Source organism: Schistocerca gregaria, chromosome 9 (assembly GCF_023897955.1).
Source record: "Schistocerca gregaria isolate iqSchGreg1 chromosome 9, iqSchGreg1.2, whole genome shotgun sequence".
Taxonomy (NCBI): Eukaryota; Metazoa; Arthropoda; class Insecta; order Orthoptera; family Acrididae; genus Schistocerca; species Schistocerca gregaria.
Window position 1 is genome coordinate 20,226,756 of NC_064928.1, and position 25,339 is coordinate 20,252,094.

The window sequence follows — 25,339 nt, forward strand, 5'->3', positions numbered from 1 at the left end:
ACACTCTGCTAGCCCACAGATTACAGATTGCCACCAGATGTGCATCGGAAACTACTACTGTTCTTCCAGGGAACTATCAAGGCGTAGACTGTTTGAGACATTACTCCCATGGAGGAAAGTGCGGATAGTGACTGTTGTATTCAATCCCGATGCAATTTCTGTTTTTCCTCAACACTCTGATAGTCCACAGATTACTGAACGACTCCAGATGTGCATTTGAAACTACCACTGGTCTTCCAGGGAACGATCAAAGCGTAGACTGTGTGAGATATTACTAACATGGAGGAAAGTGCGCATGGTGACTGTTGTATTCAATACCGATGCAATTACTGTGTTTCATCAACATTCTTATAGTCCACAGATTACACAACGCCTCCAAATGTACATCGGAAACCACTACTGGTCTTCCCGGAAACGATCGAATCGTAAACTCTTTGAGACATTACCCCCATGGAGGAAGGTACGCATGGTGACTGTTGTATTCAATCCCGATGCAATTTCTTTGTTTCATGACACTCTGATACTCCACAGATTACAGAATGGCTCCAGATGTGCATTGGAAACTACCACTGGTCTTCCAGGGAACGATCAAAGCGTAGACTGTTTGAGACATTACTAACATGGAGGAAAGTGCGCATGGTGACTGTTGTATTCAATACCGATGCAATTAATGTGTTTCATCAACACTCTGATAGTCCACAGATTACAGAATGCCTCCAGATGTGCATCGGAAACTACTACTGGTATTCCAGGGAACGACCAAAGCGTATACTGTGTGAGACATTACTCCCATGGAGGAAAGTGCGCATGGTGAATGTTGTATTCAATCCCTATGCATTTTCTGTGTTTCATCCATACTCTGATAGTCCACAGATTACAGAATGCCACCAGTTGTGCATCGGAAACCACTACTGGTCTTCCAGGGAACGATCAAAGCGTAAACTCTTTGAGACATTACTCCCATGGAGAAGGTGCGCATGAAGACTGTTGTATTCAATCCAAAAGCAATTTCTGTGTTTCATCAACACTCTGATAGTCCACAGATTACAGAGTGCCACCAGATGTGCATCGGAAACAGCTACTGGTCTTCCAGGGAACGATCAAAGCGTAGACAGTGTGAGACATACCTCCTGTGGAGGAAAGTGCGCATGGTGAATGTCGTATTCAATCCCGATGCAACTTCTGTGTTTCATCAAGACTCTGATAGTCCAAGGACTACAGAATGCCACCAGAATTGCAGCGGAAACTACTACTGGTCTTCCAGGGAACGATCAAAGCGTGGTCTGTGTCAGACATTACTCCCATGGAGGAAAGTGCGCATGGTGACTGTTGTATTCAGTCCCGATGCAATTTCAGTATTTCATCAACAATCAGTTAGTCCACAGATTTAAGAATGCCTCCAGATATGCATCGGAAACTACTACTGGTCTTCCAAGGAACAATCAAAGCGTAGACTGTTTGAGACATTACTTCCGTGGAGAAAGTGCGCATGGTGACTGTTGTATTCAATCCCGATGCAATTTCTGTGTTTCATCAACACTCTGATAGTCCACAGATTACAGAATGCCTCCAGATGAGCATCGGAAACTACTAGTGGTATTCCAGGGAACGACCAAAGCGTAGACTGTTTGAGACATTACTCCCGTGGAGGGAAGTGCGCATGGTGACTGTTGTATTCAATCCCGATGCAATTCCTGTGTTTCATCAACACTCTGGTAGTCCACAGATTACAGAATGCCTCCAGATGTGCATCGGAAACTACCACTGGTCTTCCAGGGAATGATCAAAGCGTAGACTGTTTGAGACATTACTAACATGGAGGCAAGTGCGAATGGTGACTGTTGTATTCAATCCTTATGCAATTTCTGTGTTTCGTCAACACTCTGATAGTCCACAGATTACAGAATGCCACCAGATGTGTATCGGAAACTACTACGGATATTCCAGTTAACGATCAAATCGTAGACTGTTTGAGACATACCTCCCGTGGAGGAAAGTGCGCATGGTGACTGTTGTATTCAATACCGATGCTATTTCTGTGTTTCGTCAACACTCTGATAGTCCACAGATTACAGAATGCCACCAGATGTGCATCGGATACAACTAATTGTGTTCCAGGGAACGATCAAAGCGTAGACTGTTTGAGACATTACTCCCGTGGAGGGAAGTGCGCATGGTGACTGTTGTATTCAATCCCGATGCAATTTCTGTGTTTCATCAACACTCTGCTAGCCCACAGATTACAGATTGCCACGAGATGTGCATCGGAAACTACTACTGTTCTTCCAGGGAACTATCAAGGCGTAGACTGTTTGAGACATTACTCCCATGGAGGAAAGTGCGGATAGTGACTGTTGTATTCAATCCCGATGCAATTTCTGTTTTTCCTCAACACTCTGATAGTCCACAGATTACTGAACGACTCCAGATGTGCATTTGAAACTACCACTTGTCTTCCAGGGAACGATCAAAGCGTAAACTCTTTGAGACATTACTCCCATGGAGAAGGTGCGCATGAAGACTGTTGTATTCAATCCAAATGCAATTTCTGTGTTTCATCAACACTCTGATAGTCCACAGATTACAGAATGCCAGCGGATGTGCATCGGAAACCGCTACTGGTCTTCCAGGGAACGATCAAAGCGTAGACAGTTTGAGACATACCTCCCGTGGAGGGAAGTGTACATGGTGACTGTCGTATTCAATCCTGATGCAATTTCTGTGTTTCAGCAAAACTCTGATAGTCCTCGGACTACAGAATGCCACCAGAATTCCATCGGAAACTACTACTGGTCTTCCAGGGAACGATCAAAGCGTGGTCTGTTTCTGACATTACTCCCATGGAGGAAAGTGCGCATGGTGACTGTTGTATTCAATCCCGATGCAATTTCTGTGTTTCATCAACACTCTGATAGTCCACAGATTGCAGAATGCCTCCAGGTGTGCACCGGAAACAACTACTGGTCTTCCTGGGAACGATCCAAGCGTAGACTGTTAGAGACATTACTCCTGTGGAGGAAAGTGCGCATGGTGACTGTTGTATTCAATCCCGATGCAATTTCTGTGATTCATGAACACACTGATAGTCCACAGATTACAGAATGCCACCAGATGTTAATCGGAAACTACTACTGGTCTTCCAGGGAACGATCAAAGCGTAGACTGTTTGAGACTTTACTCCCATGGAGGAAAGTGCGGATGGTGACTGTTGTAATAACTCCCGATGCAATTTTTGTGTTTCATCAACACTCTGATAGTCCACAGATTACAGATGTGCATCGGAAACTACTACTGGTCTTCCAGGGAATGATCAAAGCGTAGACTGTTTGAGACATTACTGCCATGGAGGAAAGTGCGCATGGTGAGTGTTGTATTCAATCCCGATGCAATTGCTGTGTTTCGTCAACACTCTGATAGTCCACAGATTACAGAATGCCACCAGTTGTGCATCGGAAACCACTACTGGTCTTCCAGGGAACGATCAAATTGTAGACTGTTTCAGACATTAGTGCCAAGTAGGAAAGGGCGGATTGTGACTGTTGTGTTCACTCCCGAGGCAATTTCTGTGTTTCATCAACACTTTGAAAGTCCACAGATTACAGAATGCCTCCCGATGTGTATCGGAAACTACTACTGATATTCCAGGGAACGATCAAACGTAAACGCTTTGAGACATTACTCCCATGGAGGAAGGTCCGCATGGTGACCGTTGTATTCAATCCCGATGCAATTTCTGTGTTTCATCAACACTCTGATACTCCACCGATTACAGAATGGCTCCAGATGTGCATCGGAAACTACTACTGGTCTTCCAGGGAACGATCGAACCGTAAACTCTTTGAGACATTACCCCCATGGAGGAAGGTGCGCATGGTGACTGTTTTATTCAATCCCGATGCAATTTCTGTGTTACATCAACAATCAGTTAGTCCACAGATTTCAGAATGCCTCCAGATGTGCATCGGAAACTACCACTGGTCTTCCAGGGAATGATCAAAGCGTAGACTGTTTGAGACATTACTAACATCGAGGCAAGTGCGAATGGTGACTGTTGTATTCAGTCCCGATGCAATTTCTGTGGTTCGTCAACACTCTGATAGTCCACAGATTACAGAATGCCACCAGATGTGCATCGGAAACTACTACTGGTCTTCCAGGGAACGATCAAATTGTAGACTGTTTCAGACATTACTCCCATGTAGGAAAGTGCGGATTGTGACTGTTGTATTCACTCCCGATGCAATTTCTGTGTTTCATCAACACTCTGATAGTCCACGGAGTACAGAATGCCACCATAATTGCATCGGAAACTACTACTGGTCTTCCAGGGAACGATCAAAGCGTAGACTGTTTAAGACATTACTAACATGGAATAAAGTGCGCATCATGACTGTTGTATTCAATCCCGATGCAATTTCTGTGTGTCATCAACACTCTGATAGTCCACAAATTACAGACTGCCACCAGATGTGCATCGGAAACAAATACTGGTGTTCCAATGAACGATCAAAGCGTAGACTGTTTGAGACATTACTAACATGGAGGAAGGTGCGCATGGTGACTGTTGTATTCAATCCGGATGCAATTTCTGTGTTTCATCAACACTCTGATACTCCACAGATTACAGAATGCCTCCAGATGTGCATCGGAAACAACTACTTGTCTTCCTGGGAACGATCCAAGCGTAGACTGTTAGAGACATTACTCCCATGGAGGAAAGTGCGCATGGTGACTGTTGTATTAAATCCCGATGCAATTTCTGTGTTTCATTAACACTCTGATTGTCCACAGATTACAGAATACCTCCAGATGTGCATCGGAAACTACCACTGGTCTTCCAGGGAACGATCAAAGCGTAGACTCTTTGAGACATTACTAACATCGAGGCAAGTGCGAGTGGTAACTGTTGTATTCAACCCCGATGCAATTTCTGTGTTTCGTCAACACTCTGATAGTCCACAGATTACAGAATGCCAAGAGATGTGCATCGGAAACTGCTACTGGTCTTCCAGGGAACGATCAAATTGTAGACTGTTTCAGACATTACTCACATGTAGGAAAGTGCGGATTGTGACTGTTGTATTCACTCCCGGTGCAATTTCTGTGTTTCATCAACACATTGATGGTCCACAGATTACAGAATGCCACGAGATTTTCATCGGAAACTACTACTGGTCTTCCAGGGAACGATCAAAGCGTAGACTGTTTGAGACATTACTTCCAAGGAGGAAAGTGCAAATGGTGACTGTTGTATTCAATCCCGATGCAATTTCTGTGTTTCATCAACACTCTGATAGTCCACAAATTACACAATGCTACCAGATGTACATCCGGAACTACTACTGGTCTTCCAGGGAACGATCAAATCGTAGACTGTTTGAGACATTACCCCGTGGAGGAAAGTGCGCATGGTGACTGTTTAATTCAATCCCGATGCAATTTTTGTGATTCATGAACACTCTGATAGTCCACAGATTACAGAATGCCACCAGATGTGCATCGGAAACTACTAGTGGTCTTCCAGGGAACGATCAAAGCGTAGACTGTTTGAGACATTACTCCCATGGAGGAAAGTGCGGATGGTGACTGTTGTATTCACTCCCGATGCAATTTTTGTGTTTCATCAACACTCTGATAGTCCACAGATTACAGATGTGCATCGGAAACTACTACTGGTCTTCCAGGGAACGATCAAAGCGTAGACTGTTTGAGACATTACTCCCATGGAGGAAAGCGCGCATGGTGAGTGTTGCATTCAATCCCGATGCAATTGTTGTGTTTCGTCAACACTCTGATAGTCCACAGTTTACAGAATGCCACCAGTTGTGCATCGGAAACCACTACTGGTCTTCCCGGGAACGATCAAATTGTAGACGGTTTCAGACATTACTGCCAAGTAGGAAAGTCCGGATTGTGACTGTTGTATTCACTCCAGAGGCAATTTCTGTGTTTGATCAACACTTTGAAGGTCCAAAGATTACAGAATGCCTCCTGATGTGTATCGGAAACTACTACTGATATTCCAGGGAACGATCAAATTGTAGACTGTTTGAGACATTACTCCCATGGAGGAAAGTGCGCATGGTGACTGTTGTATTCAATCCCGATGCAATTTCTGTGTTTCATTAACACTCTGATAGTCCACAGATTACAGAATGCCTCCAGATGTGAATTGGAAACTACCACTGTTCTTCCAGCGAACGATCAAAGCGTAGAGTGTTTGAGACATTACTAACATGGAGCAAAGGGCGCATGGTGACTGTTGTGTTCAATCCCGATGCAATTTCTGTGTTTCATCAACACTCTGCTAGTCCACAGATTACAGAATGCCTCCAGATGTGCATCAGAAACTGCCACTGGTCTTCCAGGGAATGATCAAAGCGTAGACTGTTTGAGACATTACTAACATGGAGGCAAGTCGCATGGTGACTGTTGTATTGAATCCAGATGCAATTTGTGTGTTTCGTCAACACTCTGATAGTCCACAGATTACAGATTGCTACCAGATGTGCATCGGAAACAACTACTGGTGTTCCAGGGAACGATCAAAGCGTAGACTGTTTGAGACATTACTCCCATGGAGGAAAGTGTGCATGGTGACTGTTGTATTCAATCCCGATGCAATTTCTGTGTTTCATCAACTCTCTGATAGCCCACAGGTTACAGAATGCCACCAGATGTGTATCGGAAACTACTACTGGTCTTCCAGGGAACGATCAAATTGTAGACTGTTTCAGACATTACTCCCATGTAGGTAAGTGCGGATTGTGACTGTTGTATTCACACCCGGTGCAATTTCTGTGTTTCATCAACACATTGAAGGTCCAGAGATTACAGAATGACACCAGATTTTCATTGGAAACTACTACTGGTCTTCCATGGAACGATCAAAGCGTAGACTGTTTGAGACATTACTTCCAAGGAGGAAAGTGCGGATTTTGACTGTTGTATTCAATCCCGATGCAATTTCTGTGTTTCATCAACACTCTGATAGTCCACAAATTATACAATGCCACCAGATGTACATCCGGAACTACTACTGGTCTTCCAGGGAACGATCAAATGGTAGACTGTTTTAGACATTACTCCGTGGAGGAAAGTACGCATGGTGACTGTTGTATTCAATCCCGATGCAATTTCTATGATTCATGAACACTCTGATAGTCCACAGATTACAGAATGCCACCAGATGCGCATCGGAAACTACTACTGGTCTTCCAGGGAACGATCAAAGCATAGACTGTTTCAGACTTTACTCTCATGGAGAAAAGTGCGGATGGTGACTGTTGTATTCACTCATGATGCAACTTTGTGTTTCATCAACACTCTGATAGTCCACAGATTACAGATGTGCAACGGAAACTACTACTTGTCTTCCAGAGAACGATCAAAGCGTAGACTGTTTGAGACATTACTCCCGTGGAGGAAAGTGAGCATGGTGACCGTTGTATTCAATCCCGAGGCAATTTCTGTGTTTCATCAACACTTTGAAGGTCCACAGATTACAGAATGCCTCCAGATGTGTATCGGAAACTACTACTGGTCTTCCAGGGAACGATCAAAGCGTAGACTGTTTGAGACATTACTCCCATGGAGGAAAGTGCGGATGGTGACTGTTGTATTCAATCCCGATGCAATTTCTATGTTTCATCAACACTCTGATAGTCCACAGATTACAGATAGCCTCCAGATGTGCATCGGAAACTACTACTGGTCTTTCAGGGAACGATCAAAGCGTAGACTGTTTGAGACATTACTCCCGTGGAGGAAAGTGAGCGTAGACTGTTTGAGACATTACTCCCGTGGAGGAATGTGCGCATGGTGACTGTTGTATTCAATTCCGATGCAATTTCTGTGTTCCATCAACGCTCTGATAGTCCACAGATTACAGAATGCCTCCAGATGTGCATCGGAAACTACTACTGGTCTTCCAGGGAACGATCAACTTGCAGACTGTTTCAGACATTACTCCTAAGTATGAAAGTGCGGATTGTGACTGTTGTATTCACTCCCGAGGCAATTTCTGTGTTTCATCAACACTTTGATGGTACTCAGATTACAGAATGCCTCCGGATGTGTATCGGAAACTACTATTGGTCTTCCAGGGAACGATCAAAACGTAGACTGTTTAAGACATTACTCCCATGGAGGAAAGTGCGGATGGTGACTGTTGTATTCAATCCCGATGCAATTTCAATGTTTCATCAACACTCTGATAGTCCACAGATTACAGAATGCCACCAGTTGTGCATCGGAAACCACTACTGGTCCTCCAGGGAACGATAAAGGCGTAGACTGTTTGAGACATTACACCCATGGAGGAAAGTGCGGATGGTGAATGTTGTATTCAATCCCGATGCAATTTCTGTGTTTCATTAACATTTTGAAGGTCCACAGATTGCAGAATGCCACCAGTTGTGCATCGGAAACCACTACTGGTCTTCCAAGGAACGATCAAAGCGTAGACTGTTTGAGACATTAGTCCCATGGAGGAAAATGCGGATGGTGACTGTTGGATTCAATCCCGATGCAATTTCTGTGTTTCATCAACACTCTGATAGTCCACAAATTACAGAATGCCACCAGATGTTAATCGGGAACTACTACTGGTCTTCCAGGGAACGATCAAAGCGGAGACCCTTTCAGACGTTCCTACCATGGGGGAAAGTGTGGTTTTTGACTGTTGTATTCAATCCCGATGCAATTTCTGTGTTTCATCAACACTCTGATAGTCCACAGATTACAGAATGCCACCAGATGTGCATCGGAAACTACTACTGGTCTTCTCAGGGAACGATCAAAGCGTAGACTGTTTGAGACATTACCCCCGTGGAGGTAAGTGCGAATGGTGACTGTTGTATTCAATCCCGATGCCATTTCTGTGCTTCAACAACATTTTGAAGGTCCACAGATTACAGAATGCCACCAGTTGTGCATCGGAAACCGCTACTGGTCTTCCAGGGAACGATCAAAGCGTAGACTGTTTGAGACATTACTCCCATGGAGGAAAGTTCGGAAGGTGACTGTTGTATTCAGTCCCGATGCAATTTCTGTGTTTCATCAACACTCTGATAGTCCACAGTTTACAGAATGCAACCAGATGTGCATCGGAAACTACTACTGGTCATCCAGGGAAAGATCAAAGCGTAGACTGTTTGAGACATTACTCCCGTGGAGGGAAGTTCGCATGGTGACTGTTGAATTCAATCCCGATGCAATTTATGTGTTTCATCAACACTCTGATGGTCCACAGATTACAGAATGCCACCAGACGTTCCATCGGAAACTACTACTGGACTTAGAGGCAACGATCAAAGCGTAGACCGTTAGAGACATTACTCCCATGGAGGGAATTGCGCATGGTGAATGTTTTATTCAAACCCGATGCAATTTCTGTGTTTCATCAACACTTTGAAGGTAAACAGATTACAGAATGCCTCCAGATGTGCATCGGAAAGTACTACTAGTCTTCCAGGAAACAATCAAAGCGTAGACTGTTTGAGACATTACTCCCATTTAGGAAAGTGCGGATGGTGACTGTTGTCATCAATCCCGATGCAATTTCTGTGTTTCATCAACACTCTGATAGTCCACAGATTACAGAATGCCACCAGATGTGCATCGAAAACTTCTACTGGCCTTCCAGGGAACGAGCAAAGCGTAAACTGTTTGAGACATTACTCCCATGGAGGAAAGTGCGCATGGTGACAGTTGTATTCAATCCCGACGCTATTTCTGTGTTTCATCAACACTCTGATAGTCCGCAGAATACAGAATGCCACCAGATGTGCATCGGAAACTAGTACTGGTATTCCAGGGAACGGTCAAAGCGTAGACTGTTTGAGACATTACTCCCGTATAGGAAAGTGCGCATGGTGATTGTTGTATTCAATGCCGATTCAATTTCTGTGTTTCTTCAACACTCTGATAGACCACAGATTACAGAATGCCACTAGTTGTGAAACGGGAACCACTACTGGTCTTCCAGGGAACGATCAAAGCGTAGACTGTTTGAGACATTACTCCCATGGAGGAAAGTGCGGATGGTGACTGTTGTATTCAATCCCGATTTAATTTCTGCGTTTCATCAACACTCTGATAGTCCATAAATTACAGAAAGCCACGAAATGTACATCGGGAACTACTACTGGGCTTCCAGGGAACGATCAAAGCCTAGACTGTTTGAGACATTACTCCCGTGGAGGAAAGTGCGCATGGTGACTGTTGTATTCAATCCGATGCAATTTCTGTGTTTCATCAACACACTGATAGTCCACAGTTTACAGAATGCCACCAGATGTGCATCGGAAACTACTACTGGTGTTTCAAGGACCGATCAAAGAGTAGACCGTTTGTGACATTACTCCCATGGAGGAAGGTGCGCATTGTGACTGTTGTATTTAATCCCGATGCAATTTCTGTGTCTCATCAACACTCTGATAGTCCACAGATTACAGAATGCCTCCAGATGTGAATTGGAAACTACCACTGTTCTTCCAGCGAACGATCAAAGCGTAGAGTGTTTGAGACATTACTAACATGGAGCAAAGGGCGCATGGTGACTGTTGTATTCAATCCCGATGCAATTTCTGTGTTTCATCAACACTCTGCTAGTCCACAGATTAAAGAATGCCTCCAGATGTGCATCAGAAACTGCCACTGGTCTTCCAGGGAATGATCAAAGCGTAGACTGTTTGAGACATTACTAACATGGAGGCAAGTCGCATGGTGACTGTTGTATTGAATCCAGATGCAATTTGTGTGTTTCGTCAACACTCTGATAGTCCACAGATTACAGATTGCTACCAGATGTGCATCGAAAACAACTACTGGTGTTCCAGGGAACGATCAAAGCGTAGACTGTTTGAGACATTACTCCTATGGAGGGAAGTGTGCATGGTGACTGTTGTATTCAATCCCGATGCAATTTCTGTGTTTCATCAACTCTCTGATAGCCCACAGGTTACAGAATGCCACCAGATGTGTATCGGAAACTACTACTGGTCTTCCAGGGAACGATCAAATTGTAGACTGTTTCAGACATTACTCCCATGTAGGTAAGTGCGGATTGTGACTGTTGTATTCACACCCGGTGCAATTTCTGTGTTTCATCAACACATTGAAGGTCCAGAGATTACAGAATGCCACCAGATTTTCATTGGAAACTACTACTGGTCTTCCAGGGAACGATCAAAGCGTAGACTGTTTGATACATTACTTCCAAGGAGGAAAGTGCGGATTTTGACTGTTGTATTCAATCCCGATGCAATTTCTGTGTTTCATCAACACTCTGATAGTCCACAAATTACAGAATGCCACCAGATGTACATCGGGAACTACTACTGGTCTTCCAGGGAACGATCAAAGCGGAGGCTCTTTCAGACGTTCCTACCATGGGGGAAAGTGTGGTTTTTGACTGTTGTATTCAATTCCGATGCAATTTCTGTGTTTCATCAACACTCTGATAGTCCACAGATTACAGAATGCCACCAGATGTGCATCGGAAACTACTACTGGTCCTCTCAGGGAACGATCAAAGCGTAGACTGTTTGAGACATTACCCCCGTGGAGGTAAGTGCGAATGGTGACTGTTGTATTCAATCCCGATGCCATCTCTGTGCTTCAACAACATTTTGAAGGTCCACAGATTACAGAATGCCACCAGTTGTGCATCGGAAACCGCTACTGGTCTTCCAGGGAACGATCAAAGCGTAGACTGTTTGAGACATTACTCCCATGGAGGAAAGTTCGGAAGGTGACTGTTGTATTCAATCCCGATACAATTTCTGTGTTTCATCAACACTCTGATAGTCCACAAATTACAGAATGCCACCAGATGTACATCGGGAACTACTACTGGTCTTCCAGGGAACGATCAAAGCGTAGACTGTTTCAGACGTTACTACCATGGAGGAAAGTGCGGATTGTGACTGTTGTATTCAATCCCGATGCAATTTCTGTGTTTCATAAACACTCTGATAGTTCACAGTTTACAGAATGCAACCAGATGTGCATCGGAAACTACTACTGGTCATCCAGGGAAAGATCAAAGCGTAGACTGTTTGAGACATTACTCCCGTGGAGGGAAGTTCGCATGGTGACTGTTGAATTCAATCCCGATGCAATTTATGTGTTTCATCAACACTCTGATGGTCCACAGATTACAGAATGCCACCAGACGTTCCATCGGAAACTACTACTGGACTTAGAGGCAACGATCAAAGCGTAGACCGTTAGAGACATTACTCCCATGGAGGGAGTTGCGCATGGTGAATGTTTTATTCAAACCCGATGCAATTTCTGTGTTTCATCAACACTTTGAAGGTCCACAGATTACAGAATGCCTAGAGATGTGCATCGGAAAGTACTACTAGTCTTCCAGGAAACAATCAAAGCGTAGACTGTTTGAGACATTACTCCCATTTAGGAAAGTGCGGATGGTGACTGTTGTCATCAATCCCGATGCAATTTCTGTGTTTCATCAACACTCTGATAGTCCACAGATTACAGAATGAAACCAGATGTGCATCGAAAACTACTACTGGTCTTCCAGGGATCGAGCAAAGCGTAGACTGTTTGAGACATTACTCCCATGGAGGAAAATGCGCATGGTGACAGTTGTATTCAATCCCGACGCTATTTCTGTGTTTCATCAACACTCTGATAGTCCGCAGAATACAGAATGGCACCAGATGTGCATCGGAAACTACTACTGGTATTCCAGGGAACGATCAAAGCATAGACTGTTTCAGACTTTACTCTCATGGAGGAAAGTGCGGATGATGACTGTTGTACTCACTCATGATGCAATTTTTGTGTTTCATCAACACTCTGATAGTCCAAACATTACACAATGCCACCAGATGTACATCGGGAGCTACTACTGGTCTTCCAGGGAACGATCAAAGCCTGGACTGTTTCAGACATTACTCCCATGAGGGAAAGTACGGATGGTGACTGTTGTATTCAATCCAAATGCAATTTCTGTGTTTCATCAACACATTGAAGGTCCAGAGATTACAGAATGACACCAGATTTTCATTGGAAACTACTACTGGTCTTCCATGGAACGATCAAAGCGTAGACTGTTTGAGACATTACTTCCAAGGAGGAAAGTGCGGATTTTGACTGTTGTATTCAATCCCGATGCAATTTCTGTGTTTCATCAACACTCTGATAGTCCACAAATTATACAATGCCACCAGATGTACATCCGGAACTACTACTGGTCTTCCAGGGAACGATCAAATGGTAGACTGTTTTAGACATTACTCCGTGGAGGAAAGTACGCATGGTGACTGTTGTATTCAATCCCGATGCAATTTCTGTGATTCATGAACACTCTGATAGTCCACAGATTACAGAATGCCACCAGATGTGCATCGGAAACTACTACTGGTCTTCCAGGGAACGATCAAAGCATAGACTGTTTCAGACATTACTCTCATGGAGAAAAGTGCGGATGGTGACTGTTGTATTCACTCATGATGCAATTTTTGTGTTTCATCAACACTCTGATAGTCCACAGATTACAGATGTGCAACGGAAACTACTACTTGTCTTCCAGAGAACGATCAAAGCGTAGACTGTTTGAGACATTACTCCCGTGGAGGAAAGTGAGCATGGTGACCGTTGTATTCAATCCCGAGGCAATTTCTGTGTTTCATCAACACTTTGAAGGTCCACAGATTACAGAATGCCTCCAGATGTGTATCGGAAACTACTACTGGTCTTCCAGGGAACGATCAAAGCGTAGACTGTTTGAGACATTACTCCCATGGAGGAAAGTGCGGATGGTGACTGTTGTATTCAATCCCGATGCAATTTCTATGTTTCATCAACACTCTGATAGTCCACAGATTACAGATAGCCTCCAGATGTGCATCGGAAACTACTACTGGTCTTTCAGGGAACGATCAAAGCGTAGACTGTTTGAGACATTACTCCCGTGGAGGAAAGTGAGCGTAGACTGTTTGAGACATTACTCCCGTGGAGGAATGTGCGCATGGTGACTGTTGTATTCAATCCCGATGCAATTTCTGTGTTCTATCAACGCTCTGATAGTCCACAGATTACAGAATGCCTCCAGATGTGCATCGGAAACTACTACTGGTCTTCCAGGGAACGATCAACTTGCAGACTGTTTCAGACATTACTCCTAAGTATGAAAGTGCGGATTGTGACTGTTGTATTCACTCCCGAGGCAATTTCTGTGTTTCATCAACACTTTGATGGTACTCAGATTACAGAATGCCTCCGGATGTGTATCGGAAACTACTATTGGTCTTCCAGGGAACGATCAAAACGTAGACTGTTTAAGACATTACTCCCATGGAGGAAAGTGCGGATGGTGACTGTTGTATTCAATCCCGATGCAATTTCAATGTTTCATCAACACTCTGATAGTCCACAGATTACAGATAGCCTCCAGATGTGAATCAGAAACTACTACTGGTCTTCCCGGGAACGATCAAAGCGTAGACTGTTTGAGACATTACTCCCATGGAGGAAAGTGCGGATGGCGATTGTTGTATTCAATCCCGATGCTATTTCTGTGTTTCATCAACACTCTGATAGTCCACAGATTACAGAATGCCACCAGTTGTGCATCGGAAACCACTACTGGTCCTCCAGGGAACGATCAAGGCGTAGACTGTTTGAGACATTACACCCATGGAGGAAAGTGCGGATGGTGAATGTTGTATTCAATCCCGATGCAATTTCTGTGTTTAATTAACATTTTGAAGGTCCACAGATTGCAGAATGCCACCAGTTGTGCATCGGAAACCACTACTGGTCTTCCAAGGAACGATCAAAGCGTAGACTGTTTGAGACATTAGTCCCATGGAGGAAAATGCGGATGGTGACTGTTGGATTTAATCCCGATGCAATTTCTGTGTTTCATCAACACTCTGATAGTCCACAAATTACAGAATGCCACCAGATGTACATCGGGAACTACTACTGGTCTTCCAGGGAACGATCAAAGCGGAGACCCTTTCAGACGTTCCTACCATGGGGGAAAGTGTGGTTTTTGACTGTTGTATTCAATCCCGATGCAATTTCTGTGTTTCATCAACACTCTGATAGTCCACAGATTACAGAATGCCACCAGATGTGCATCGGAAACTACTACTGGTCCTCTCAGGGAACGATCAAAGCGTAGACTGTTTGAGACATTACCCCCGTGGAGGTAAGTGCGAATGGTGACTGTTGTATTCAATCCCGATGCCATTTCTGTGCTTCAACAACATTTTGAAGGTCCACAGATTACAGAATGCCACCAGTTGTGCATCGGAAACCGCTACTGTTCTTCCAGGGAACGATCAAAGCGTAGACTGTTTGAGACATTACTCCCATGGAGGAAAGTTCGGAAGGTGACTGTTGTATTCAGTCCCGATGCAATTTCTGTGTTTCATCAACACTCTGATAGTCCACAGTTTACAGAATGCAACCAGATGTGCATCGGAAACTACTACTGGTCATCCAGGGAAAGATCAAAGACAGACTGTTTGAGACATTACTCCCGTGGAGGGAAGTTCGCATGGTGACTGTTGAATTCAATCCCGATGCAATTTATGTGTTTCATCAACACTCTGATGGTCCACAGATTACAGAATGCCACCAGACGTTCCATCGGAAACTACTACTGGACTTAGAGGCAACGATCAAAGCGTAGACCGTTAGAGACATTACTCCCATGGAGGGAATTGCGCATGGTGAATGTTTTATTCAAACCCGATGCAATTTCTGTGTTTCATCAACACTTTGAAGGTAAACAGATTACAGAATGCCTCCAGATGTGCATCGGAAAGTACTACTAGTCTTCCAGGAAACAATCAAAGCGTAGACTGTTTGAGACATTACTCCCATTTAGGAAAGTGCGGATGGTGACTGTTGTCATCAATCCCGATGCAATTTCTGTGTTTCATCAACACTCTGATAGTCCACAGATTACAGAATGCCACCAGATGTGCATCGAAAACTTCTACTGGCCTTCCAGGGAACGAGCAAAGCGTAAACTGTTTGAGACATTACTCCCATGGAGGAAAGTGCGCATGGTGACAGTTGTATTCAATCCCGACGCTATTTCTGTGTTTCATCAACACTCTGATAGTCCGCAGAATACAGAATGCCACCAGATGTGCATCGGAAACTAGTACTGGTATTCCAGGGAACGGTCAAAGCGTAGACTGTTTGAGACATTACTCCCGTATAGGAAAGTGCGCATGGTGATTGTTGTATTCAATGCCGATTCAATTTCTGTGTTTCATCAACACTCTGATAGACCACAGATTACAGAATGCCACTAGTTGTGAAACGGGAACCACTACTGGTCTTCCAGGGAACGATCAAAGCGTAGACTGTTTGAGACATTACTCCCATGGAGGAAAGTGCGGATGGTGACTGTTGTATTCAATCCCGATTTAATTTCTGCGTTTCATCAACACTCTGATAGTCCATAAATTACAGAAAGCCACGAAATGTACATCGGGAACTACTACTGGGCTTCCAGGGAACGATCAAAGCCTAGACTGTTTGAGACATTACTCCCGTGGAGGAAAGTGCGCATGGTGACTGTTGTATTCAATCCGATGCAATTTCTGTGTTTCATCAACACACTGATAGTCCACAGTTTACAGAATGCCACCAGATGTGCATCGGAAACTACTACTGGTGTTTCAAGGACCGATCAAAGCGTAGACCGTTTGAGACATTACTCCCATGGAGGAAGGTGCGCATTGTGACTGTTGTATTTAATCCCGATGCAATTTCTGTGTCTCATCAACACTCTGATAGTCCACAGATTACAGAATGCCTCCAGATGTGAATTGGAAACTACCACTGTTCTTCCAGCGAACGATCAAAGCGTAGAGTGTTTGAGACATTACTAACATGGAGCAAAGGGCGCATGGTGACTGTTGTATTCAATCCCGATGCAATTTCTGTGTTTCATCAACACTCTGCTAGTCCACAGATTAAAGAATGCCTCCAGATGTGCATCAGAAACTGCCACTGGTCTTCCAGGGAATGATCAAAGCGTAGACTGTTTGAGACATTACTAACATGGAGGCAAGTCGCATGGTGACTGTTGTATTGAATCCAGATGCAATTTGTGTGTTTCGTCAACACTCTGATAGTCCACAGATTACAGATTGCTACCAGATGTGCATCGAAAACAACTACTGGTGTTCCAGGGAACGATCAAAGCGTAGACTGTTTGAGACATTACTCCTATGGAGGGAAGTGTGCATGGTGACTGTTGTATTCAATCCCGATGCAATTTCTGTGTTTCATCAACTCTCTGATAGCCCACAGGTTACAGAATGCCACCAGATGTGTATCGGAAACTACTACTGGTCTTCCAGGGAACGATCAAATTGTAGACTGTTTCAGACATTACTCCCATGTAGGTAAGTGCGGATTGTGACTGTTGTATTCACACCCGGTGCAATTTCTGTGTTTCATCAACACATTGAAGGTCCAGAGATTACAGAATGCCACCAGATTTTCATTGGAAACTACTACTGGTCTTCCAGGGAACGATCAAAGCATACACTGTTTCAGAATTTACTCTCATGGAGGAAAGTGCGGATGGTGACTGTTGTATTCACTCATGATGCAATTTTTGTGTTTCTTCAACACTCTGATAGTCCACAGATTACAGATGTGCAACGGAAACTACTACTGGTCTTCCAGGGAATGATCAAATTTTAGACTGTTTCAGACATTACTCCCATGTAGGAAAGTGCGGATAGTGACTGTTGTATTCACTCCCGATGCAATTTCTGTGTTTCATCAACACTTTGAAGGTCCATAGATTACAGAATGCCTCCAGATTCTCATCGGAAACTACTACTTGTCTTCCAGAGAACGATCAAAGCGTAGACTGTTTGAGACATTACTCCCGTGGAGGAAAGTGAGCATGGTGACAGTTGTATTCAATCCCGAGGCAATTTCTGTGTTTCATCAACACTTTGAAGGTCCACAGATTACAGAATGCCTCCAGATGTGTATCGGAAACTACTACTGGTCTTCCAGGGAACGATCAAAGCGTGGACTGTTTGAGACATTACTCCCATGGAGGAAAGTGCGGATGGTGACTGTTGTATTCAATCCCGATGCAATTTCTATGTTTCATCAACACACTGATAGTCCACAGATTACAGATAGCCTCCAGATGTGCATCGGAAACTACTACTGGTCTTCCAGGGAACGATCAAAGCGTAGACTGTTTAAGACATTACTCCCATGGAGGAAATTGCGCATGGTGACTGTTGTATTGAAACCCGATGCAATTTCTGTGTTTCATCAACACTCTGATAGTCCACAGATTACAGAATGCCACCAGATGTGCATCGGACACTACTACTGGTCTTCCAGGGAACGATCAAATGGTAGACTGTTTGAGACATTTCTCCCATGGAGGAAAGTGCGCATGGCGACTGTGGTATTCAATCCCGACGCTATTACTGTGTTTCATCAACACTCTGATAGTCCACAGATTACAGAATGCCACCAGATGTGCATCGGAAACTACTACTGGCATTCCAGGGAACGATCAAAGCGTAGACTGTTTGAGACATTACTCCCATGGAGGAAAGTGCGGATGGTGAATTTGTGTTCAATGCCGATGCAATTTCTGTGTTTTATCAACACACTGATAGTCTACAAATTACACAATGCCACCAGATGTACATCGGGAAATACTACTGGTCTTCCAGGGAACGATCAAGGCGTAGACTGTTTGAGACATTACACCCATGGAGGAAAGTACGGATGGTGAATGTTGTATTCAATCCCGATGCAATTTCTGTGTTTCATTAATATTTTGAAGGTCCACAGATTGCAGAATGCCACCAGTTGTGCATCGGAAACCACTACTGGTCTTCCAGGGAACGATCAAAGCGTAGACTGTTTGAGACATTACTCCCATGGAGGAAAATGCGGATGGTGACTGTTGGATTCAATCCCGATGCAATTTCTGTGTTTCATCAACACTCTGATAGTCCACAAATTACAGAATGCCACCAGATGTACATCGGGAACTACTACTGGTCTTCCAGGGAACGATCAAAGCGGAGACTCTTTCAGACGTTCCTACCATGGGGGAAAGTGTGGTTTTTGACTGTTGTATTCAATTCCGATGCAATTTCTGTGTTTCATCAACACTCTGATAGTCCACAGATTACAGAATGCCACCAGATGTGCATCGGAAACTACTACTGGTCCTCTCAGGGAACGATCAAAGCGTAGACTGTTTGAGACATTACCCCCGTGGAGGTAAGTGCGAATGGTGACTGTTGTATTCAATCCCGATGCCATCTCTGTGCTTCAACAACATTTTGAAGGTCCACAGATTACAGAATGCCACCAGTTGTGCATCGGAAACCGCTACTGGTCTTCCAGGGAACGATCAAAGCGTAGACTGTTTGAGACATTACTCCCATGGAGGAAAGTTCGGAAGGTGACTGTTGTATTCAATCCCGATACAATTTCTGTGTTTCATCAACACTCTGATAGTCCACAAATTACAGAATGCCACCAGATGTACATCGGGAACTACTACTGGTCTTCCAGGGAACGATCAAAGCGTAGACTGTTTCAGACGTTACTACCATGGAGGAAAGTGCGGATTGTGACTGTTGTATTCAATCCCGATGCAATTTCTGTGTTTCATCAACACTCTGATAGTTCACAGTTTACAGAATGCAACCAGATGTGCATCGGAAACTACTACTTTTCATCCAGGGAAAGATCAAAGCGTAGACTGTTTGAGACATTACTCCCGTGGAGGGAAGTTCGCATGGTGACTGTTGAATTCAATCCCGATGCAATTTATGTGTTTCATCAACACTCTGATGGTCCACAGATTACAGAATGCCACCAGACGTTCCATCGGAAACTACTACTGGACTTAGAGGCAACGATCAAAGCGTAGACCGTTAGAGACATTACTCCCATGGAGGGAGTTGCGCATGGTGAATGTCTTATTCAAACCCGATGCAATTTCTGTGTTTCATCAACACTTTGAAGGTCCACAGATTACAGAATGCCTCCAGATGTGCATCGGAAAGTACTACTAGTCTTCCAGGAAACAATCAAAGCGTAGACTGTTTGAGACATTACTCCCATTTAGGAAAGTGCGGATGGTGACTGTTGTCATCAATCCCGATGCAATTTCTGTGTTTCATCAACACTCTGATAGTCCACAGATTACAGAATGAAACCAGATGTGCATCGAAAACTACTACTGGTCTTCCAGGGATCGAGCAAAGCGTAGACTGTTTGAGACATTACTCCCATGGAGGAAAATGCGCATGGTGACAATTGTATTCAATCCCGACGCTATTTCTGTGTTTCATCAACACTCTGATAGTCCGCAGAATACAGAATGCCACCAGATGTGCATCGGAAACTACTACTGGTATTCCAGGGAACGATCAAAGCATAGACTGTTTCAGACTTTACTCTCATGGAGGAAAGTGCGGATGATGACTGTTGTACTCACTCATGATGCAATTTTTGTGTTTCATCAACACTCTGATAGTCCACAGATTACAGATGTGCAACGGAAACTACTACTGGTCTTCCAGGGAACGATCAAAGCGTAGACTGTTTGAGACATTACTCCCATTGAGGAGAGATCGCATGGTGACTGTTGTATTTAATCCCGATGCAATTTCTGTGTTTCATCAACACTCTGATAGTCCACACATTACACAATGCCACCAGATGTACATCGGGAGCTACTACTGGTCTTCCAGGGAACGATCAAAGCCTGGACTGTTTCAGACATTACTCCCATGAGGGAAAGTACGGATGGTGACTGTTGTATTCAATCCAAATGCAATTTCTGTATTTCATCAACACTCTGATAGTCCACAGATTACAGAATGCCTCCAGATGTGCATAGGAAACTACTACTGGTCTTCTAGGGAACGATCTAATTTTAGACTGTTTCAGACATTACTCCCATGTAGGAATGTGCGGATAGTGACTGTTGTATTCACTCCCGATGCAATTTCTGTGTTTCATCAACACTTTGAAGGTCCATAGATTACAGAATGCCTCCAGATTCTCATGGGAAACTACTACTTGTCTTCCAGAGAACGATCAAAGCGTAGACTGTTTGAGACATTACTCCCGTGGAGGAAAGTGAGCATGGTGACCGTTGTATTCAATCCCGAGGAAATGTCTGTGTTTCATCAACACTTTGAAGGTCCACAGATTACAGAATGCCTCCAGATGTGTATCGGAAACTACTACTGGTCTTCCAGGGAACGATCAAAGCGTAGACTGTTTGAGACATTACTCCCATGGAGGAAAGTGCGGATGGTGACTGTTGTATTCAATCCCGATGCAATTTCTATGTTTCATCAACACTCTGATAGTCCACAGATTACAGATAGCCTCCAGATGTGCATCGGAAACTACTACTGGTCTTCCAGGGAACGATCAAAGCGTAGACTGTTTAAGACATTACTCCCATGGAGGAAATTGCGCATGGTGACTGTTGTATTGAAACCCGATGCAATTTCTGTGTTTCATCAACACTCTGATAGTCCACAGATTACAGAATGCCACCAGATGTGCATCGGACACTACTACTGGTCTTCCAGGGAACGATCAAATGGTAGACTGTTTGAGACATTACTCCCATGGAGGAAAGTGCGCATGGTGACTGTGGTATTCAATCCCAACGCTATTACTTTGTTTCATCAACACCCTGATAGTCCACAGATTACAGAATGCCACCAGATGTGCATCGGAAACTACTACTGGCATTCCAGGGAACGATCAAAGCGTAGACTGTTTGAGACATTACTCCCGTGGAGGAAAGTGCGTATGGTGAATGTTGTGTTCAATGCCGATTCAATTTCTGTGTTTCATCAACACTCTGATAGTCCACACATTACAGAATGCCACCAGTTGTGCATCGGAAACCACTACTGGTCTTCCAGGGAACGATCAAAGCGTAGACTGTTTGAGACATTACTCCCATGGAGGAAAGTGCGGATGGTGACTGTTGTATTCAATCCCGATGCAATTTCTGTGTTTTATCAACACACTGATAGTCCACAAATTACACAATGCCACTAGATGTACATCGGGAAATACTACTGGTCTTCCAGGGAACGATCAAAGCGTAGACTGTTTGAGACATTACTCCCGTGGAGGAAAGTGAGCGTAGACTGTTTGAGACATTACTCCCGTGGAGGAAAGTGCGCATGGTGACTGTTGTATTCAATCCCGATGCAATGTCTGTGTTCCATCAACGCTCTGATAGTCCACAGATTACAGAATGCCTCCAGATGTGCATCGGAAACTACTACTGGTCTTCCAGGGAACGATCAACTTGTAGACTGTTTCAGACATTACTCCTAAGTATGAAAGTGCGGATTGTGACTGTTGTATTCACTCCCCAGGGCAATTTCTGTGTTTCATCAACACTTTGATGGTACTCAGATTACAGAATGCCTCCGGATGTGTATCGGAAACTACTATTGGTCTTCCAGGGAACGATCAAAACGTAGACTGTTTAAGACATTACTCCCATGGAGGAAAGTGCGGATGGTGACTGTTGTATTCAATCCCGATGCAATTTCAATGTTTCATCAACACTCTGATAGTCCACAGATTACAGATAACCTCCAGATGTGCATCGGAAACTACTACTGGTCTTCCAGGGAACGATCAAAGCGTAGACTGTTTAAGACATTACTCCCATGGAGGAAATTGCGCATGGTGACTGTTGTATTGAAACCCGATGCAATTTCTGTGTTTCATCAACACCTTGAAGGTCCACAGATTACAGAGTGCCTCCAGATGTGCATCGGAAAGTACTACTGGTCTTCCAGGGAACGATCAAAGCGTAGACTGTTTGAGACATTACTCCCATGGAGGAAAGTGCGGATGGCGATTGTTGTATTCAATCCCGATGCTACTTCTGTGTTTCATCAACACTCTGATAGTCCACAGATCACAGAATGCCACCAGATGTGCATCGGAAACTACTACTGGTATTCCAGGGAACGATCAAAGCGTAGACTCTTTGAGACATTACTCCCGTGGAGGAAAGTGCGCATGGTGATTGTTGTATTCAATGCCGATTCAATTTCTGTGTTTCATCAACACTCTGATAGTCCACAGATTACAGAATGCCACCAGTTGTGCATCGGAAACCACTACTGGTCCTCCAGGGAACGATCAAGGCGTAGACTGTTTGAGACATTACTCCCATGGAGGAAAGTGCGGATGGTGAATGTTGTATTCAATCCCGATGCAATTTCTGTGTTTCATTAACATTTTGAAGGTCCACAGATTGCAGAATGCCACCAGTTGTGCATCGGAAACCACTACCGGTCTTCCAGGGAACGATCAAAGCGTAGACTGTTTGAGACATAACTCCCATGGAGGAAAATGCGGATGGTGACTGTTGGATTCAATCCCGATGCAATTTCTGTGTTTCATCAACACTCTGATAGTCCACAAATTACAGAATGCCACCAGATGTACATCGGGAACTACTACTGGTCTTCCAGGGAACGATCAAAGCGGAGACTCTTTCAGACGTTCCTACCATGGGGGAAAGTGTGGTTTTTGACTGTTGTATTCAATCCCGATGCAATTTCTGTGTTTCATCAACACTCTGATAGTCCACAGATTACAGAATGCCACCAGATGTGCATCGGAAACTACTACTGGTCCTCTCAGGGAACGATCAAAGCGTAGACTGTTTGAGACATTACCCCCGTGGAGGTAAGTGCGAATGGTGACTGTTGTATTCAATCCCGATGCCATTTCTGTGCTTCAACAACATTTTGAAGGTCCACAGATTACAGAATGCCACCAGTTGTGCATCGGAAACCGCTACTGGTCTTCCAGGGAACGATCAAAGCGTAGACTGTTTGAGACATTACTCCCATGGAGGAAAGTTCGGAAGGTGACTGTTGTATTCAATCGCGATACAATTTCTGTGTTTCATCAACACTCTGATAGTCCACAAATTACAGAATGCCACCAGATGTACATCGGGAACCACTACTGGTCTTCCAGGGAACGATCAAAGCGTAGACTGTTTCAGACGTTACTACCATGGAGGAAAGTGCGGATGGTGACTGTTGTATTCAATCCCGATGCAATTTCTGTGTTTCATCAACACTCTGATAGTCCACAGTTTACAGAATGCAACCAGATGTGCATCGGAAACTACTACTGGTCATCCAGGGAAAGATCAAAGCGTAGACTGTTTGAGACATTACTCCCATGGAGGTAAGTTCGCATGGTGACTGTTGAATTCAATCCTGATGCAATTTATGTGTTTCATCAACACTCTGATGGTCCACAGATTACTGAATGCCACCAGACGTTCCATCGGAAACTACTACTGGACTTAGAGGCAACGATCAAAGCGTAGACCGTTAGAGACATTACTCCCATGGAGGGAATTGCGCATGGTGAATGTTTTATTCAAACCCGATGCAATTTCTGTGTTTCATCTACACTTTGATAGTCCACAGATTACAGAATGCCACCAGATGTGCATCGAAAACTACTACTGGTCCTCCAGGGAACGAGCAAAGCGTAGACTGTTTGAGACATTACTCCCATGGAGGAAAGTGCGCATGGTGACAGTTGTATTCAATCCCGATGCAATTTCTGTGTTTCATCAACACTCTGATAGTCCGCAGAATACAGAATGCCACCAGATGTGCATCGGAAACTAGTACTGGTATTCCAGGGAACGATCAAAGCGTAGACTGTTTGAGACATTACTCCCGTATAGGAAAGTGCGCATGGTGGTTGTTGTATTCAATGCCGATTCAATTTCTGTGTTTCATCAACACTCTGATAGACCACAGATTACAGAATGCCACTAGTTGTGCATCGGGAACCACTACTGGTCTTCCAGGGAACGATCAAAGCGTAGACTGTTTGAGACATTACTCCCATGGAGGAAAGTGCGGATGGTGACTGTTGTATTCAATCCCGATTTAATTTCTGCGTTTCATCAACACTCTGATAGTCCATAAATTACAGAAAGCCACCACATGTACATCGGGAACTACTACTGGTCTTCCAGGGAACGATCAAAGCCTAGACTGTTTGAGACATTACTCCCGTGGAGGAAAGTGCGCATGGTGACTGTTGTATTCAATCCGATGCAATTTCTGTGTTTCATCAATACACTGATAGTCCACAGATTACAGAATGCCACCAGATGTGCATCGGAAACTACTACTGGTGTTTCAAGGACCGATCAAAGCGTAGACTGTTTGAGACATTACTCCCATGGAGGAAGGTGCGCATGGTGACTGTTGTATTTAATCCCGAT